The following is a 17,569-nucleotide window of genomic DNA, read 5'->3' as shown; positions in this document are numbered from 1 at the left end:
GTGGGGTATAAAGAATAAAATAATAATAATAATAATAATAATAATAATAATAATAATAATATAGAATATAGTCATAGAATTACTGATCGTAGCACACCAGAATGCAAGAGGTCCTCTATTTTTCGGTGCTCCCTGCCATGTAAACAGATTTCTGCTTGTAGTAAACCAGCCCAGCAGAAGGAGACGCATTACATGAAACCTTTCTCCCTGAAAGGTTAGTCCAACATTCCTCTATCTCATCTTGTGCAGAGCACATCTCACCTCTTGTCCCTGGCAGATTTTTGTATGGCAGGCTGGGGCTGCTCATTTTGTAAAAACTGCATTCATAAAATGCAGCCCGAGCAACAACAGTAAAAAGTGATGTGTTTGGGCATTTATGGTGGGGTGGGGTGGTGGTGTCAGGCAGGAAACCCCCTCGCGTCGCCATGAGTTTCTGAACACAACAAGCATAACACCGAGAATTCAAGTTTGGACTTGAAAGTAGTTCTTCTCAGTTGCCTGGGATTTGAGACTACGTCGTCTCCCCCTGTTCTTCTCCACTCACCTCCTCCTCCTTTCTCCTCCGTATATGAGAGTAACATATACGTCGACACGATTGCCCACATCAAGCGTTCAGCCTTCCTCTGGGTCACCTTTGTCAATAAGAAAAAGATGAGAGTTTGCTTTCAAGTGCATCCATCAGGGAGCGGTAAGAGTCTGTTACCTGCTGCTGAAAGGACATGATGTTTTATTCAACCACATCCTAGTGAAGACACTTGTGGATTTTAGACCAAAAGGTTGCTTTTTATTTATAGTCCTTCCTTAAGAGTGCTCTCCCCGCTCGAGACTTCAAATGCTCGCTGGGGTCAATCTGCTGTAGCGTAGAGAACACGAGTAGTCTCTTTTTATGTCTGTATCCACTCTCCATAGATCAGTGCTCATTCGGCTATCAAGAGAGTGCTGTGCTGTTCTTTTCAGCCATTCCACCTCACCCCCCACTCAGCTATTTGTGGGTGAAAAAAGAAATCACCAAGAAAACTGGAGAAGAGCTGGGGAAATATCAGTGAAAAATTAAATGAAGGTTTGTGGGGCTTGTCCAGGTTCCCAGCTTGATAACACAGTAAGCGTAGGACGTAGGTAATTAAAAAGGAGGATTTATTGCAAAAACAAACAGATAGCTCTGGACGGCTCTAACAAAGCCTCCGGTACCATTACTCAATATGACCCTTCTGAAGACTCCTTCCAGCGTTGACAGAAGATATTGAACTTACGGCCCTTACGTCTCTTGTTTTGCTTTTCACAACATTTTTTTTATATGTGTCTAGATTCCACCCAGGTCTGGCTCTATAGCAAACATAGTTCATTCTTCCTCATTTACACATATTTTTATGCACCGCTTATGTACTTTGCACACAAATGAGCAGGCTGGTGTGCATGAAGACACTCTAGAGATGTACATTCATGTAATCTGGGATTTTTTAAAATGTCAAAGACCTTCAATCCATATTTAATTCAAATTCCGTCCCTTTGAATTAAAGTTAATCTGAATTAATGAATACTCGATTGAAAATTCATTCTTGGATTTCTCTTGATGGTTAGGCTTGAACTGAATGCTCAGCACTGCATTGCTTAGCAGTTGAACAAAAGTTCAGAGCGTGTGTGGGAGCCAGCTGCTTAGTGTTCTCTTGAATCACCCCACCACAAAATGGATTCCCCTTGGCTTGTGCCAAAAACACATGCTAGTTAAAAAAGGTTTCCAGGCATGTAGTTAAAAGACAGACATTTCAGAAACAAAAGGACATTCTGAGGAAAAAGACAAAGGCCAGTAAAGGACAGAATTCTAGCGTGTGAGTGCACTGCAGTAAGAGTAGCTTGTTGATGTTTTTTGAGATATTGCATCTCTCTCCAAAAAAAGTTCACCCCAAACTTCACCCTAAATAGAGGGCCTTCTCCATGCAGGAAAACCTAGTATCTGATTCACCTTTTGTGTTATTGATCTTATCCCTTTATCGAAAAACTCTCTGAAGTGGGGAGATGGTTGCTCAAACATTTACAGTGGTACCTCAGGTCAAGTACTTAATTCGTTCCGGAGGTCCGTTCTTAACCTGAAACTGTTCTTAACCTGAAGCACCACTTTAGCTAATGGGGACTCCAGCTGCTGCTCATCCTGAAGCAAAGTTCTTAACCCGAGGTACTATTTCTGGGTTAGCGAAGTCTGTAACCTGAAGCGTATGTAACCTGAAGCATATGTAACCCGAGGTACCACTGTATAAGAAACTGGATCCTAAGTTTTAAAAATATATTCCTGGGATTAATTATATCTCAGTAACCTGTTACGTGTAAGAACAAACTGAACTGTAAAGGGACATTACTGAAATATTACACTTGAACATTCTTATTAATCATAAACTAATATAAACTATGAATCGCAAAACCGGCAGTTTGCAGGTCAGCAAGTAATAGAAAAACAGACCCCATGAATGCAGCTCGTAGACATTAGCAATAGCATTATTCAATTACTTTTATTTTATACTCTGTCAAACAGGAAAGCCAAAATATCTTTGAACTCTCTGTGAGTTGGTTGTAAATGGACAAATAATCAGTGATAATTTGAGATGGAGCAGGATATAAGCAAAATAATAATAATAATGTGTGCCCCCTCCCCGCCCCTCTAGTCCTTAATCTTGCTTGCACACACTGTAAGATTGTTCTGTTGTGATGCTAATTTTTCAATAATGGGAACATTTTTCTGTTTCCTAGAAGAAAATGACTTTTGTGCTTTTTATGGCTTTTCAAGTCTGCAGAGGTTTGGATTTTTATTCCTGATCACTGAAGTGTATATGCCGGGTAATAAAATAATTTGTAAACTCTCCTCTCCCTCCTCCCCACTTTCTCAGATATATGTAGAATGCAGAACATTCATAATGCCCAGCATTTGAGGGTTATTTTTTGTTGTTATTGCATTAGCAAATTCCACCAGGGCAGTAAAGTATTGCCTTGGAAATTGGTGTGTGAATTTCAAATGGCAGCGATCCACATTTGTTCTATGGGGAATCCAGTGAGTGGAAGAGAGAACATGTGGCTATATATTTCTTAGCCTGTTTCTATGCAAGAAGACAACATGGGAGGTGACCGTGTGGAATTTATTTTCGCACAACAGGGTCCATCAGAATCATTTTCGTATTAATCCCAGCTTGCCATCTTTTCTCAGAAATGAGAGTTGCCTAGCTTGCAATTCCAACTTTTCTCACAGCTGCAGCTGGAATGTACTATAGACTTTTTAGCACGTTTGCGACTTCCGCACAGGGCAGCATGGGACGTTTCATTTCCAACCTTCCCCCCTTACAATGGGCTTACTTTCCAGGGAAATTATGAAGCAAGTGGGGTTCCTTTCAAGGTTTTTGAGGGGCAGATATAAAGGGATGGAGGGCAAGGGAGGTGTATTGCCTTATTGTTGGATATATTCAAGACTGAATTGCAAAAACAAAGCTGTACAGTGGTACCTCAGTTTTTGAATGTCTCCATTGATGATCGTTTCAGTTTTCGAACGCCATAAACCCAGAAGTGAATGCTTCCATTTTCAAATGCACTTCGGAAGTTGAATGGCTTCTGCTGAGTGTATATTAGGGTTTTAATAGAGAAAATTGAGAAAAATAACCTATACACTAGGGCGGTTCATAAAAATCTTTTTTTTTAAAAAAAATGCCTGCTCTAAAGGTCTTATCTTACTACATTAGGGATCATTTAGCTATATCTGAAATTTCATGTATATCAGTTAATATCTTGACCCTCCTCCACAAAAATAGCTGTTTACTTGGCCGTTTTCCTATGACGTGAAGGCTGAAATTTCAGTTCAGTGGAGCAGGGTCAAGATATTAACTGATATGCATGAAATTTCAGATAAAGCTATATAATCCCTAGTGTGGTAAGATAAGACCCTTGGAGCAGGCATTTTTTTTAAAAAAAGTTTTATATGAACCGCCCTAGTGTATAGGTTATTTTTCTCAATTTTCTCTATTAAATTTGCAGACCCTCCCCCCCCCCTTTGCATCTCAGTTTTTGAACATTTCGGAACTCTAACGGTCTTCCAGAATGGATTACGTTCGAAAACCAAGGTACCACTGTATTTAAGAAAGCTTGCAGTGCTTTTTATTCCACGTAATAACCATGAAGATGTTGTAAATCTAAGTCAAATGGTTATTCCTTTTCAAAAGGGAAAGGGTTTGTGCCCATGGCATGCATAGCTAGTGCATTGGCCCATGTCATCTTATGCATGTTTTTTGTAGAAGCAAGTCCATTGAGCTTAGTGGGACTCACTCTCTAATAAGTGTAGATTCTGGTAGGTTAGCTGTGTTGGTCTGACACAGTCGAAATATATTTTTAAAAATCCTTCCAGTGGCACCTTAGAGACCAACTAAGTTTGTTCCTTCGTATAAGCTTTTGTGTGCATGCACACTTCTTCAGATACACTGAAACAGAAGTCACCAGACCCTTGTATATAGTGGGAAGTTGGGGTGGGGTTTCTCTCAGGAGGGTAGTAGGAGATGGGTGATTGACTCAATGGGTATGGTAAACCTGTTGATGACTGTTAGCGACTGAAATTAGTCCTACACGAAAATGCAAGGGATAGTATCAGATGATTAGCATATGTAATGAGACAGGAATCCAATATCTCTGTTAAGACCAGGTCTCTCCATAGTTTTCAGTTTAGTGTTAAATTGTAATTCAGCAACTTCTCTTTCAACTCTCCTACTACCCTTCTAAGAAAAACCCCACGCCACCTTCCCACTATATACAAGGGTCTGGTGACTTCTGTTTCAGTGTATCTGAAAAAGTGTGCATGCACACGAAAGCTTATACCAAGAACAAACTTAGTTGGTCTCTAAGGTGCTACTGGACAATTTTTTTATATTTTTTAAAATAAATTTCTTATGGGTGTATTTAGGGTTGCAGCTTGACAGCACAATCCTATTCTCGTTTACTCAGAAAAATGCCCCACTGTGATCAAAAGGTCTTACATTTAAGTAGGTAGAGGATTTCAGCCATAATTATTTATAAGGTTATCTAATCAGTGATTGTGTACATCCAGGAAGCTGGCTGAAATGTAGCCTGACTAGGGGATAATTGTATCAAGAACCCCTGAAAGCAAGCGTTTCACTTTTGTGTCAAGTTCTTTCTCTTGACATCACAGTGACATTCCTTAAAAATAATTTAAATGGGTACACAGGTTTTAAAAATAAGTGAACTACTTACTTTAAAAATAGTTTTAAAATGGTCCCATTATTATTATTATTATTATTATTATTATTATTATTATTATTATTATTACTATTATTATTATTATTATTATTTTGTTGGTTGGAAGGTCTTGGTTAAGTCTTAGGTTAGACTAAGTGCTATTCAACTGATTCTGTACTCACAGCCCACATACAAATTAGGCTGAAATCTGTACTCTACAGTAGACTTATTTTTCTTTTTAACAAAAACCTATTTAAGCCTGTGCAACGGGTAGGAGCGAAACCTGTGCCTGGACTGAAAGCCCATACCTTATCCTCTTAATCATTAGATCTTGACTATGTAGGCGCCTGGTTTGCTATGCAATATGTCTAGAGATGACTTATTTCCCTCCTCCAGCAGCCTTCCTTTTCCAGCCAGTGAATTAGTAAGGCCTATTTAGTAAAGCTTTGCGGATGGTCTGTGGATTGCTTCCCAATCGTTTCATTCTATGTGGGAAAGCACCCTTATAGAGAGAGGTGTTTGGTCTTCCTCCCTTTAACTTGGCTTCATAAATTAGAAGAAGAGCATTGATTTCTGGCTAGGGAGATTAATGGAAGGAAAGCCTTGCTGGTATCTACACAGCCCCTTTGAGAAACATTTAAAAATGGTATATTAATTTGTAAGAAAAACTAGATATAGATTGGCAGTGGAATTCTGTCTGTCTGTTTGTTTGTTTTAGTTTGTGAGATTTTCTGAATATTGTTGTGTAGAGCTGAACATGATATACCTGGTTGAATTGCTTCCTAGCTAAGCAATAGGCTGTATGTTGCTCTATAAATCTCTGATTCAAAATGAGCTTATTACTTGGAAAAAGTAACAGTGCAAACGATGCCAGCATCTGCCTTGTGTAAACCAGTATTTTAACCTGACAGCTACTCGCCCACCTTCTATTCCGTATTTCAAGCAGTTTGCCTTATGTTCTGTATCTTGTTAGTGGTGAATCACAAATCTGTTCACCGCAGAAACAAGAAAACAGCTGCACCGAATCTCCTAAGCACAAATAAGTTATAAAACGTAACAGACACTGTGTAGGTTCATGACAATTTCAAGATGCTTGCAGACACCTGAGTTAGTGCCTCCCCTTATAATTTTCCAGACTGCAGTCACCCATAGATAGCCGAATGACACTAGATTTTCCTTCTCCAGATTGGACTGTACATAACATATTGCATTAGTTTTAAAGCCTTAACAACATCCTGTTTCCCCCTTTGCCTCACGTGCCCAATTTCAACCATAACTACCAAATTTCTATTGACTGAACTTTGCTAGCATTACCCTTGCTTCCCCTTGCTACCCTGTTACAAAGTTCACACCTAGAAGTTGTCACTATTCAGATTTTCAGAAGAGGTGACTTTGGCCATTCTTGGTCACCATGAACAGAATTTGGTGGTGACCAGCTTGTGGTGGCCCTCATTGACTTCAAGCTCAAATTTCAGGAACATTGGCCATTGCTGGATCCAATATGTTGGACTCGCTCACAAGACCTTTGAGGGCTTGTTTGGACATCTATTTGAGGGCCCAGTTTGATATCTGCCCATGGCGAATGGGTTGTAGATAGGTTCTGCAATGACAGAAGAAACCAAAATGTGCTGTCAGTGAGTACATGAAGTAGGCACAACAGCCATTTTGAGTTTATTTGTTGTAATGCATAGTGTTAGGTAACATTTGTTTGTTCCACTCTTCTGCAAGAAGTTGCATTACAAGAACAAGTTTGCTGCAGCAAATATTACAGATTTCACCAGAGTCCCAGATAACAATTTGGGCACATAGCTGCTGGGTTTTTTTGGAAAGTTTCCAATGGTCTGCCCAGTAACTCCTAGATGGGTGCAGAAGCTAATAAAACATGTTTGCCCCCACAATCTGTAAGGTAAAGGTAAAGGGACCCCTGACCATTAGGTCCAGTCGTGGCTGACTCTGGGGTTGCGCACTCATCTCGCTTTATTGGCTGAGGGAGCCAGCATACAGCTTCCGGGTCATGTGGCCAGCATGACTAAGCCACTTCTGGCGAACCAGAGCAGCGCACGGAAACGCCGTTTGCCTTCCCACCAGAGTGGTACCTATTTATCTACTTGCACTTTCAAACTGCTAGGTTGGCAGGAACAGGGACCAAGCAACAGGAGCTTACCCCGTCGTGGGGATTCGAACCGCCAACCTTCTGATCGGCAAGTCCTAGGCTCTGTGGTTTAACCCACAGCGCCACCCACTTCCCTGCCCGCAATCTGTATCATACACCAAAAGAAAGAAAATGCAGCCTCCTGTGCTCTCAGTCAACTGGTGAGGAAATGCCAAAAAAGAACATTCTTAATTCTGGACCAAAGTAAATGAAATCAGAGGTGCAAAATTCCCAGTGATGGGAGGCAGGAGAGGGAAGATGGTGATGCGAAGTGTCAACATCACATTGTGTATTTCTGATAGATGGTAAGAAGAAAAAAGAGGATACAGGCACAGGACAGACAACTCTGTGTCTTTTACATTTTCTAGTTTAATCCTGTGACAAAAGTGTTACCGTGGCAATACATGAAAGCTAATTTATAAAATACAATAATAAATCATTCAGTTCATATGATATACTCCCGTGATGCTATTAGACCTAAGTGCTGTCAATGTTAGACCAAAAGTAGAAAAGAGTTGTTTATCAAATCCTATTTTGCTTTAAGGAGGGGAAAATAAAGAAAAATGAAGAAGGGAGAAAGGGAGGAAAGATATATCATCAAATCAAACCTTTATTGTTGCAATCGGTGGCCAGCATTGTTGGGCATATATAGTAAATAAAATAAAATTAGACTGCAAATTGCCAGTTGCAGTTAAAGGTAATTCTGCACATTGTTAGGCTCCTAAAATCCCATGGAAGCCAACAGGATTTAAACCACCTAACTGTATCCAAGATAACACCTCAGGTTTGAAACTACAGAACTTATAGGGCACAATAGTGCTCGCTCCATATAGAGAAAACAGGGTGTGGTGTAGTTCTTTTGGGTGGTAATAAAGCTTCCGGTTGCTGAATGCTTTCAAGTGAGCAGAGCAAGAATTTCATGGACATAGCCGGGATGAGCTTATCCATCTTGGGATACTGCTCACGATTTCTTCAGGAGCTGAACAAATAGTGCAGATGTTTCATGGTCACTTGAGCTGCATCGCCAGCATTGTGGTAATGTCCACAGCTTGCAATTGTGTGGGAAACTTTGCTGCTTTGGTGCCCATTGTCTGTGAGTGGTTGTGAGACTACTATAAAAATAAGCTCTCCTTCACTGGAAGTCTTCTGTTGTTGGGTGCTTTCTAGTTCTGTATTTCCTGCATCATGCAGAGAATTGAAATAATGTATAATTACAACAGTTCGTATATAAGAGGGGTTTTTTTAAAAAAATAAAAAAGGAATGAACAAAGTAGGTGCATTTTAAGTACACTAAATTATGTTACTCATTATTTTTCGAAAAACACAAAAAATAATTGCTAATATATATTATGGCTCATTGCCAGTACTCTATTAACTTCCTTTAATTACTATTGTGTCTCTGATATGCTGTCAGTTTTAAACCATAAAAATAAACCAGCAAAATGAGATTAGCAATTATCAAACTCACACTAACACAATGTTCAGTTTGCTGGTTTGGTTGTCACTGAACAAAAGGGAAAAGGGACTTTTTGAAGTAAAATGTTTCAGGTATTCTGTACGTGGATTCATTTGTTGCTAACCTCCTAGATTTTCCTGGACCTTTGCGAAACCTCCTTAGAACTCCATTTTCCTCTCCCTTTCAAGAATGTTTTGTTGTGTCCTTGTGTGCGTGTACTTGTGTCATTCTTAGCAAGCAAAGCAGGATGCCAAAGATGTGTCTCACCTGGGGATCTTTTTAGACTGGAGAGAGTTTCAAATGTAAGGTTGGCATGGAGGGGGAGTGGATTGTTATGGTGGTGTATGGAAGAGTTATTGTTTGAGCTGCATCTTGTCCTGATCACACACAACAATAGGATTGTTCCCTGTGCTGGCTCAAGACATTTTGCCTGAGCAAGCCCAAATAATTTGTCTGAGATGAAACCCACATATTCCTTCCCTCTCAGAGCCAACACTGAAAAGTATTGTTGCCCCATTCTGACTGCTAAACCTGCCTCCATCTATTCATTTTTTCTTCCTTTCTAAGACCTCAATCCTGTGCATATTGTCCTGTGAGTAATTCCCACTGAACACAGTGGAACTTAATTCCAAGTATACCTACATAGCATTATTCTCTCTCTCTCTCTCTCTCTCTCTCTCTCTTTCTCTCTCTCTCTCTCTCTGTGTGTGTGTGTGTGTTTCACACACACACAAATACATGTCTTGTTTCCACCTTTCTTACGAGAATTTCATACCCACTGGGCTATCTGCTAACTAGGCAGTAGAAAATATCTCACAGAGGAAGTGGACCTGTCTGTCTTTCCCTGTGGCTTCTAACAGGTGTTAACGCCAGCCAAAAACCTTAAGGAAAGCAAACATGAACAACAGGTTTTGTAAAAACAAGTTTACTTCATAATATCAACAGTATTTACATAACAGCATTTTGGCAGCATTGAATGCATGCACTTAAAAGTGTGATATTGGTAGCTGTAACAGACAAGATCATAATATTGCCAATCTATTTTTCTCAAACATCCATGACATACACAAACAGCTATACCAGCTTTGTGGAGTGGCTTAGAGCTGGGATGGTGAAGAAAAAAATGGAAGGAAGGGAAGGAGAAATAGAAAGACCAGAAGCAAGAGAAGGGGAAATGGAGGTGAAATAACAGGAGGAGGACTATAAAGAGGTAAATAGGTAGAAAGCAAATCAGAGAGAAAGGTTTAAGAAAAGTCTGAGCTGAATAAGTCTCAAACACTGGACATAAACTTTCCTCTATAACCTGACCTTTGGCTGGTTAGCATTCTATGGCCTTTTAAATGTGTTTCTGTTTTACTATGCATTTTGTGTTCTCCTTCTGTATTTTTATGTTGTGAAATGCCCCTTGATCTTTGGATGAAGGACGGTATACAGATTTAATAAATAAAATAAAATAGCAGATAAAGCAAAGCATAGGAAGGGAAGGCACACGAAACAAAGGATTTCTACTGCACAGATTTGTGTAGCAGCTGGTATCCCACTAGCAAAGGGATGACTCTTCTAGTTCTGCCTTTAATTATGGCCAGTTGAAGATGCTCTATGGGTACACATGCTGCCCTTCCTGAAGGGAGTGGCAGCAGCCAGCTGTTGGCCCACCAATCAAAGGAAAGAGTTTTTCCCATGTGACAAGAAGCACCCCAAAAGAGTGGTCTCCTCATGGAGGAAAGAGCACCCTTGAGGAAACAAGTTCTGCCATTCCTGCCTCCTACTAGACCGTCATTCCACCAAGCGCACAGTGTACCAACAACGTAGATTACAGCTATGAGGAAATGTAGAGGCTGTCAGGAGCTTGTCCTACACTCGAGTAGGACCCTGGCATGTTCTCTCCCTCCTGGTTGATCGTTCGGGAGCTTCAAAAGCTTTCTTCAGCCCGAACATCACAGCGACCGATGCCAACAGACATCGGCACACTTAGGGATCCGCAAAGTGTTTGCAGTTTGCTTAACAGACCTCAGCAATGCAGCATTTTGGCTAATCTACTTTATTTACGTATAAACACACACGGAGCACTGCAACATGGCTCCCTCTCTCTCTCTAGCATCAGACAGCAAAGAGAATGAACAAAAGACAATAGTCCCACTTCACGGAACACAGTAACACAAACATCCTGTCTCCATCACTTCCCACTCTGTGGAGTCAAAACATACACTGTCATGCAATAGACAAAAATCCCATGACTGCAGGAATTCTAACAGAGGCATGGGAGTGGAAGTGAAGGTGTTCCCATCGCTGCCATAATGCACTATCTGAGCAAACGTTTTCCTAACGATGGAGCTGTCCTTGGTCCCCAACCAGCTCAGCTACTGTAGCTTTCTGATTTGATTTACAGAGCTGCAGAAATGCAAGAACAAAGATCAATTTGTGAAAGGTATAATTCCACTCCTCAATAAAACTTCCAGAGCGGCTTACAAATCGCACCCTGATATTTTTCCTTCATATAAGTTAGGAGGAAAAGATATAGGGGCTGTAGGCTCTGAAATCTCTTTGTGTGTGTGTGTGTGTGACTCGTGCAACTTAAGCAGTGCTTAAAACTAGATTTACAATTTTGTCATTGAATACTTGCATTTGCAAACAGTTGCCTGGAACACTGAAGGAAAACAAGTAGGGAAAGATAATCTTTATCTAAGCAGAGAATCATTACAAGTGAGTTAGATGATTAAACTTAACAATGGTATTCAAGTGAAATTAGTAAATCTGTGTCTACTGCAACACTTAACCTGCTTTTATTTGTGGTTCATCTTCTGTCTTGCTTTCCCTCTTAAGTGTATTATTTCACAAGGGACTCCTCATTAAACCCAGGGAGTTAAGCAAATTAATTTACTGTAAAGACTACGCCATTTTGTTCTCTCTTTTTTTATTAACAAACATTAGACACAGCACTTTCTGCCTTTCCCCCCTGTCAAGTTGCAATTCACATGATAGTCAGATTTGGGAACACAGTAATAATCCATAATCTAAAGATGCTTACTTCACTGAATGAAGGCTTGAAATATTTCCCCTCCCATACATAAGAGAGAATAGTAAAGTGCAGGCTCATAATAAGGAACTGAATCTCTTAACTTGTTTAAAAATATGTATTATTTGCCACTGCAGTCGGTGGAAGCTTCTCAACACCTCTGCACACTTCAAGAAGGGCCAAGAGGACTCCTTCTTCAGAGCGCCACTGCCAGTGTTTGCTATGGCAACTAGAAAGACTGTTTTAACTTACAGTGTTTTAAATATATATTTTTTTAAAGCTTAGTTTAAAAGGCTTTTCTGGCTGCAGCAGTAAACTGCAGCTGCAATGCAGGCATTTTCTGAGCCAATATGAAAAGAAGGATCTCTATTGGCCTTTTATCAGAGCTCAGTGGAGCAAACAGGCAAGGGGGACCCTGTCACTGTCCACACACCTCCAGCCATGTCTGGTGGTAAGGAAGGTCGGACCAGTGAGCAGTGTTAGAAACTGAGATATGAAAGCTAGGAGCTAAATGGCGCCTTAAACCTAGGTTATAGGTGCAACAACGGAATAACAAGGCACACTTTTTGTAGCAAGAATACAAAGTTGAAAATGAATGAACTTCAGCTAAAATGTTATGTTCATTTTTCACATGGTATAGTCCAGGGGTAGGCAACCTAAGGCCCATGAGCCACAAGAGGCTCACAGGGGTTGTTTAACCGGCCCATAAGCCACCCCCAAACCGAGCCACCAGCTCAATGAGTCCTTGCGCACTGCACTAAACTGGCACAGTGTGGTGCAGTGACTTGCTTCCTTGGTGCTGGAAATCACATCTGCTCAGATGCCAGAATTGCATCTGCGCAGATGCAGATCCCAGAAATTGCAGGCACACACACTCACACACACACGCTATCTGTCCCACAGAGGGATCTCCGCTGGAGTGAACCAGCCCAGTGAGGTAAACCTTGCCGACCTCTGGTCTAGTCCTTCCCCTGCCCACCCCCCTGATATTCTTAAGAGGGTCTCTTTTCCAGTCTTCAGAAAGTAGCTGGAAGTGAGGAGGCAGAAAAAGATCCTCCTTTCCATCCACTTTGCAGTTTTAATTGGAAATCTTAGCTGCAGTACTGCATCCAGAGCTCAGAAGCTGCTCAGGCTCATGAAATTCCCTGTCACAAAATGTCCCTGGAACAATGGGAGTTTTGAACACTGCCAGTGAGAGGCCCTTTTTAGCCCTGGGGCACTCAGCTAATGCCCAAACTGCTTTACCTCTGGTCTGGCCCTGCATAGGATCCAGATGATGAGCAATATCAACACAGTAGATATTAGGCTGCTGAGTGAACAATAGACTGTGTTGTCCTTTCTGGGAAAACAAGGTGGACCTCCAAATTCTGCAAGTTAGGTATGGCAAGAATAGATGCCGGTGGAGTGTAGCACTGTTGCTTTGAGTTAGCTGTGGATTTATTTTAATTAAATTCTAACCCTCCCTTAAAGGGTTAAAATTGAATATTGTGGGTGTTGAGGTCCTTCCCTGACCCCCACCCGCACCCCCCACTCCATCTCTTGCTGGTTTTAATGGAACAGAACAAACTGCTAAGCTATTTGAAGAAGACCGAGTGAGTGTTCAAATGACGACTGAGCATGTTTTCCTCCTCAATCTTTTCATCTTTTGTTTCAGAAATTCTTTTATGCTATTATGTTAACACGTCAAATAGGTCAAGGTGCATCCTGTACTGGAATGAAAAGGGGGGGTTAAAATAGGCTTTTTTTGAACAACAACAGAAGCAGCAACAACACAGCACAGATTCAAGGACAAATTCAAGCAGAGAAATAAATCCTTTTGGCGACCCCCACAAGCTAAAGTTGCAAACATCCTTGACAAGAGGCATACATATTGTTTTTGTTTTTAATCCTTCTGGGGGTTTACTCTAAATTATAGACTTGATGTTTAAAATGGAATGTGTTAAGGGGGAAAAGAGATTTATAACAGAACCACCCTTTTGTGTGCAAAGTTGCTGTTCACATAGATACCTGAATCATTTTTAATTACTTCAACTTGAGGGTGAGGAGAAGCTGCGTCCTACCACACGCCTTCTTGACCCTTGACCCTCAATTCAGAGGGAATGGCCAAGTGGATCCAGGGATTAGTTGATGCCTCACTTTAGGAGAAAGTGCTTCAGCTGTCCTTGAAAGAGGAGGTGGTGCGTTCTCTTCTTAAGATGACTTCCCTGGGCCTGGAAGAAACGTTGTTCTTGTCATGGTACGGCCCATGGCAGCCATTATGTGTTGGCACCCACAACACTTTTATCGAGATATAAGTACTGTCGCCTCATGTTTACCCCCCCCCTTAAAAAAAAAAGCACTAGAACTATTGGATACTATTGTCCAATCATTAGTCCAAGGCGCTTAAGAAGGTGGTTGTGGGGCCACTTCAAGCATGCTCAGATGAATGTCCATTTAAATCCAGCTTCCATCCAGTTTTGGGAGCAGAAACAGCATTGGCTGTCCTGACTAATGACCACTCCATTGTCAGGAGAGGGACAGGGAGAATGTTTTAACTGACCATGGTATTTTCCTGACTGAGTTGGGACTTGGAGGCATTGATTTGCAGTAGTTCTGCTCCTATCTCCAGTGATGGAGCCAGAGAGTAGCATTGGGTGACCTCTGCTCAGCCCTGCGGGAGCTGTCCAACACGGTCCCACAGGGTTTGATCTGGCAGCCCAAGCTATTGGTCACCTGCACGAAGCCTCTGGTATCAGCCATCAGGGGATTTGGAGAGAAATGTCATTAGTACCCTGATGGAACTGAGCTCTGTTCCTTTGATACCAAGAGGTCCTGGAGATGTCTCTACTGTCTAGAGGTGGTAATTGACTGGATGTAGGGCAATACATTAACGTTAAATCCAGTCAAAACAGAGGTGTTGTGGGCGGGCCATCCCCATGCCCAGGAATTCGGAGAACATCCAGTTCTTGACAGGGCTCCGAGGAGCAGGTGCCTGGTTTCGGGGTGCTGCTGGAACCATCTTTGTCACTCGAGGTTCAGGTGGCCTCAGTGAGTAGGACCACCTATGCCTGGCTTTGTCAGGGATGCCAACTATAGCCATTTCTGGGAAAGGATTAGGATAGCTATGGTTATTCATGCTCCTCCAGTGTGGCCAGTGTAGTGTAGTGGTTAAGAGCGGTAGATTCGTAAACTGGGGAACCGGGTTCGCGTCTCCGCTCCTCCGCATGCAGCTGCTAGGTGACCTTGGGCTAGTCACACTTCTCTGAAGTCTCTCAGCCTCACTCACCACACAGAGTGTTTGTTGTGGGGGAGGAGAATGTTAGCCGCTTTGAGAGTCCTTCGGTTAGTGATAAAGCAGGATATCAAATCCAAACTCTTCTTCTTCTTCTTCTTCTCCAAGTTGGACTAATGTAATGCCCTCTTTGTGGAGTACTGTAATGCCCTTTTGAAGAGAGACTGTAAATATAAACTAGTGCAAAATGCAGAAGTCAGGGTGCCAGTAGGGTCCTCAGGCTGCAAACATATTGCTCCTATTTTTAAAAAAGCTGTACTAGTTGTTGATTGTTCTCCAGGCCTAATTGAAGCTGCTTTCTTTGGTATCTAAAGCCCTTAATGGCCTGGGACTCAAATATCTGCAGTCTTCCATACTGGCCTGCCTGTGCCTTAAGATCACTGAATGAAAGCCAGCTTGGTGGTCCCTACATAGGATGAAGTATGGATGCCTAGAGAAGGCCCTTTTCAGTGGTGGCTCTTCATATGTGGAACTCCTTCCCTATTGAGGCACATCTGGCCTCACCTCTGTGTAATTTTAGGCAGTTTGGTTTAATCAGATCTTTTTTAAGCAAGTGTTTGGAGGATAACCCCAACTGGACACATTGTTTAGTTTGCTGCTGCTGCCACTAGTTGCTGTGTTGCATATTTAGAAGATGTGTTATTTTATGGATTTTATGCTCTGTTTTTCTCTGGTTTGATTTGGCTATAAACTGCCTGTGGCTTGTGCAAAAAGGCAGCACGGTATATCAATTAATCAGTCTTTATTACGGTCAAAGAGCGGGCAGCAGTACAGTACATAAATCTAAATAAAAAGATAAATACAATATGAAAATCAACTGTGTATAGCCACATACACATATATTACTGTTAGAATTCCTGCTCCATGATTGCAGTCATGGGATTTTTGTCTATCACATGATGGTGTATGTTTTGACTCCACAGAGTGGGAAGTGATGGAGACAGGATGTTTGTGTTACTGTGTTCCGTGAAGTGGGACTATTGTCCTTTGTTCTTTTTCTCTTTGCTGTTTTATGCTAGAGAGAGAGAGGGAGCCATGTTGCAGTGCTCCATGTGTGTTTATCTGTAAATAAAGTAGATTAGCCAAAATGCTGAGTTGCTGAGGTCTCTTATGCAACTGCGAAGACTCTGGGGATCCCTAAGTGTGCCAATGTCTGTTGGCATCGGTCACTGTGATGTTTGGACTGAAGAAAGCTTTTGAAGCTCCCAAACGATCGACCAGGAGGGAGAGAACATGCCAGTCGGGCATGTGTCTCTGCCAGGGTCCTACTCGAGTATAGGACGAGCTCCTGACAATTACCACAATTTCCATATATATATTCATCACTTTTGTATCGTATGTCACACACACATCCCAGTAAGGACCCTGTTGCTCTCACGTTTTTTGGTCAGGATGGGGCTTCTCTGGCTCACCAACCATATGAGGGTTTCCAACCTTTTTCCGTATCCTAAGTGAGTTAGGATCACCCTCTCAACTTGCATTAACTCTCTCTGCAGATGATTGGGGTTGGGAGAGAAGTGTCCTTTCTGATACAGCACACTTCATGCTTTGCATGATTACAAAAAACAAAAGCAGTACAGTGCATGATTTTGAGACTCTCGTTTTTTATTGAATTTCACTGCGTCATATAGCACAAAATGGCGTTATGCAAACACAAGGGAGATGCAAACGTTGTGTTCCGTACAGTGTCCCCCATGAGAAGCATATGCATTTGGGGAAAAGACCATGAAACAGAAAAGAAAAGAAAATGATTTTAATAATATAAGTAAGTGCCTTTTTATATTTCACAAGTGGGGTTTTTGAAAATGCAAACCCGGGGGATCTGATAAATAACCATATTGGTATAGGCATGGAGGAGGAATTTAACCCTTTCTTCCCTTTCTGTGGGCCTAAGAATACTTTTTTTTTTTTAGCTGATGCATGTATTAGGAGGAAATCTTTCTACTGGCACTGACTGCAAATATCAGCTTCAGAGGAGGAATTTTCCTCAGGACAACAGCAAGGGAGGAAAGGGTTACTTCTTCATGCCTGCAGAGATCCTGGTTATCACTCACACACAAAGACACCGACACCCGCCCCTCAATGTTATTTGCATTTTTGAAAGCCTGTATGCAAGGATTCAACTACCTTTGAATTGAGTTTTTGACCTCCCTCCCCTCCCCTCATGTGCTGTTCTGGGAATTCTCCTGACCATCACTCCTGATTCCATTGTGCAAGTGGAAGTCCTTACACTGGTCTTCTGCCAACGGGGCTCATTAAATGAATCCTGCCATTTATGTCACATCTACTTTGGCCTTTACTTGGTTCTGTGCACAGGTCACCTAGACGACAAATGAAAAGCTACATTTAAGGTCACATCTGGTTTAACCCAATGACAGGCTAGGTTTGCTGGCTTCCAGAATGGAGATTTGCCCTTTTTTAAAATGGATGCTAGCAGAAACAAGGTGGCCAGACCTT

The 17,569-nt window shown here is 41.6% G+C and overlaps 1 protein-coding gene across 1 annotated transcript in view; it reads left to right on the top strand.

Moving 5' to 3' along the window:
* CDH6 (cadherin 6) overlaps window positions 1–17,569 on the top strand; it is a 165,906-nt gene that overhangs the window by 100,985 nt on the left and 47,352 nt on the right. The window lies entirely within an intron of this gene.

Source organism: Podarcis gaigeae, assembly GCF_964106915.1.
Source record: "Podarcis gaigeae genome assembly, chromosome: 7".
Taxonomy (NCBI): Eukaryota; Metazoa; Chordata; class Lepidosauria; order Squamata; family Lacertidae; genus Podarcis; species Podarcis gaigeae.
Note: the sequence above shows the minus strand (reverse complement) of the source record. Positions and strands in the feature narration are given on the sequence as shown.